Consider the following 3,632-nt stretch of genomic DNA (forward strand, 5'->3'; position numbering starts at 1 on the left):
AAGTGAAAGTCACTCAGTTGTGTCCAGCTCTTTGTGACTCCATGGACTGTTTGGAATTCTCCAGGCCAGAATACTGGAGTGGGGAGCCTTTCCCTTCTCCCAACTCAGGGATCTTCTTCCCAACTCAGGGATCGAATCCAGGTCTCCCGCATTGCACGCAGATTCTTTACCAGCTGAGCCACAAGGGTGCCCAAAGGCAGTCATTAAATAGCAGTAATAGGTCCTTGTATTCGTACAAAGCCTCCCCGGTTTTCAAGGCTTCTTAAAGTATGTTGGGTCACCAAATCCTTAAAACAACAGAACCAAACAAAAAGGGAAAATTTTGTATCCCTGCCTCTCAAGAAACTGAAACCAGAAAGAAACTGGACATAGCAGAGCTAGTCATTGAATAACCCAGACTAGAACTTCATTGATATACAACCTCATTTGAAGCTCTTCCCAGCCCATCCTACTCTCTGTAAGTTCAGTCTGGAAAGATCCCTCCTTTCCACCCAGACTGTCTCCCCTCCTCTAAAACGCCACTCTCAGGACACCACACCCTCGCTGGACCCTCTTCTGGGGGATGTCATCATTAGCTCATGCAAAGCAATTAATGTGTCACACTGTACAGACTTAGGTTTAAGAACATTTGAGATAGAATTAACTTTTTAATTTTTATTGGATGATAGTTCCTTTCAAATGTTGTGTTCGTTTCTGCTGTACAGCAAGGTGAATCCACTGTATGTATACACAGGTCCCCCCTTTTTTGGACCCCCTTCCCATTTAGGTCACCGCAGAGCACTGAGTAGAGTGCCCTGTGCTATACAGCATGTCCTTGTTAATTATCTATTTTATGCACGGTTTCAACAGCGTATGTATGTCAGTCCCAATTGCCCGATTCCCCCTACTTCCCCTTCCCTCTTTTTTTAAAAAAATTTAACTTATTTAAATTGGAGGCTAATTACTTTACAATATTGTAGTGGGTTTTGCCATATATTGACATGAATCAGCCATGGGGTTACATGTGTTCCCCATCCTGAACCCCCCTCCCACCTCCCTCCCCATCCCATCCCTCTGGGTCATCCCAGGGCACCAGCCCTGAGCACCCTGTCTCATGCATCAAACCTGGACTGGCGATCTGTTTCACGTATGATAATACACATGTTTCAGTGCTATTCTCTCAAATCATCCCACCCTTGCCTTCTCCCACAGAATCCAAAAGACTGTTCTTCACATCTGTGTCTCTTTTGCTGTCTCGCATGCAGGGCCCCTCTTCCCTCCTGATACCCATAAAAATCACGGAACACTTGACAGACTTGCACGTCATCCTTGCGCAGGGGCCATGCTCATCTTCTCTATGTTATTCCAATTTTAGTATATGTGCTGCTGAAGCGAGCTACATTTGAGACAAAATATAGAGAACAGGCAGAGCAGGGTGAATGAGAGAGTCTAGAAAATCTGTCTTGAGAAGCCACTAGCTTGTTGAGATGTGAATAAAGAGGGAATTCATTTCAGATGGAAATTCTTTCTTTTAATTCTCATTCCTTTGTTCTAATCCATTGCATTTTTGTTTTGCTTTCTGACCAAGTTGCACAGCTTGTGGGATCTTGATTCCCTGACCAGAGATCGAACACAGGCCCTCGGCAGTGAAACCATGAAGTCTTAACCACTGGACCACCAGGGAATTCACTAGTCTATTACATTAAAAAATTTGCTAAGTGCCTTTCCATGTACTATTTCATTTAACTTCCTGTACAATTCTGTTAGGGAATTGAGAACTTAGTCAGATCTTTCTTCTCATTGGACAAAAAACTGAAACCTACAGAATATGAATGACTTGTCAAACGTCAGAGCAGGCCAGAGCCTGAACTCAAACAAAGAGGCAAAAATGTTAAAGAGGAATAATGGTCGATATTAATGCAACAGTGGTGAAACTATCACATTTAGAGCTAGCTGGGAGTCTATAAATTAATACGTTTTATAAAAATCAGGTTTTTAGTATGAAATACTTCATACATACAATGGAGCTTAAATACACATATATGATATTTAGAATAATAAAACACTGTATCTACCACCCTGCTTATGTCCAGTGTTCTAAAACAATAGGTCACTTCAAGCTATAAAAATGACATACTCAGGGACTTCCCTGGTGGTCAAGCGGTTAAGAATCTGCTTTACAATGCAGGGGATATGGGTTTGACCCCTGGTCAGAGAACTAAGATCCCACATGGCACTTAAGCTAGTGTCTTCTAGAGCCTGCATGCCACAACCTAAGACCTGATGCAGCCAAATAAATGAATATTAAAAAAAAAAATAAATGACATACTCTTGGCTCAAAATTCAAATCACCCAGAAGATGGAAACTTTTAAGTCTCTTTTCTCATCCTGTAAACCTCTGAATTCCACTCTCCAAGGATAACTGCTGTCAACAATTGGACACAAAATCTTAAAGACATTCATTCTGGAAACAATCCAGACATATACATATCAAGAGTCATAAAAATGTCTAACTTTTGGTCCCATCACCCCACTGTAGGCATTTATCTCAGGAAAAGACCTCTCAGGATGCCCTTCTCATGGCCAAGCTCATTCCCACACAAGTCCGTGCCCTTGTTATTTTCTCTGTCTGGAAGCCTGTCCCTCCAGATTTGCTCATGGTTGGAAGCCCTTCAAGTCTCAGCTCAGGTGTCAATGCCTCTGACAGGTTGCTGGTGGTCACCTCTCTAGACTGGCTCCACCGGAACCAAGTGGCACAGAGTAGGAACATACATTTCGAGTTGAGAGGATAAATGTCCACTCATGAAACCACCACCAGACTACTTAGATAAGGAGTATTACTTGACTCACTTTGGAACCCAGAAGCTACTTCTGCAAAGAAACAGTCCTTGCAGGGGGTTTCAAGACTTTTAAGTAGCCGGCAGTGTGGCAAGCACCAGCTAGGGGCCATCCTGTCGTTTCTTCCCGCATCAGGAAGGCTGCCTTTCAGATGTAGATAGCGCATGGTGGGCCATCTGCCCTCCCTCTCCACCCTGTTCATTCTTGGCTTCTGAAACAAACAAGTGGTGAAGAAAATCTGCTGGGTGAGAGTCTCTGTCAAAACAACACCTAGTCCTACTTAATTAAGATGAATAATTTGAGCACTCTCAAATCAGACAAGGGAAACATTAAGATTTTCCACAAAAATGTGGCCAAGTGGGAGGGATCCTCAGAAGCCTCCACAGCATTCTGAGTTGGGGGTGGGGGTGAAATGGCTTGCTTAGCCTGGGGGTAGAGAGGTAGGGAGAAGAGGTGAGAAAGGGAAGCCTAGATCTTAATCTAGTGCCGCAAACCCTCTTTTTTTCCTCACAGCAAAGTAAAACATATTTACTATAGAGAAGTCAAAAGAAAAATCAAACCTCACATAATCGGGCCATCCAGAAAGGCAATATTTTGTAATGTGCGGTGTTTTTTTTTTTTTTTTTTCTGTAGCATAATTATATTTTAAAAAAACAAAATGTGGTTATGCTATATACTTACTGCCTTTAAACTGCTTTTTTCACTTAATAATATATTGTGAACATTTTCCCATGACATCCAATACTACTCAATGCTGTTTTTTGTTTTGTTTTGTTTTAAACAGCTATTTAGTATCTCCTTGTATGGCTGTATCA

At 42.2% G+C, this 3,632-nt stretch overlaps 1 non-coding gene across 1 annotated transcript; it reads right to left on the bottom strand.

Moving 5' to 3' along the window:
* Positions 1 to 1,271: 1,271 nt before the first annotated feature.
* LOC128054953 (U6 spliceosomal RNA) lies at positions 1,272 to 1,374 on the bottom strand. Its single transcript, XR_008200090.1, has one exon. It is a non-coding gene; the product is annotated as a U6 spliceosomal RNA (small nuclear RNA).
* Positions 1,375 to 3,632: the final 2,258 nt, after the last annotated feature.

The sequence above is a fragment of the Budorcas taxicolor genome, chromosome 10 (genome assembly GCF_023091745.1).
Source record: "Budorcas taxicolor isolate Tak-1 chromosome 10, Takin1.1, whole genome shotgun sequence".
In the NCBI taxonomy this organism is placed as follows: domain Eukaryota; kingdom Metazoa; phylum Chordata; class Mammalia; order Artiodactyla; family Bovidae; genus Budorcas; species Budorcas taxicolor.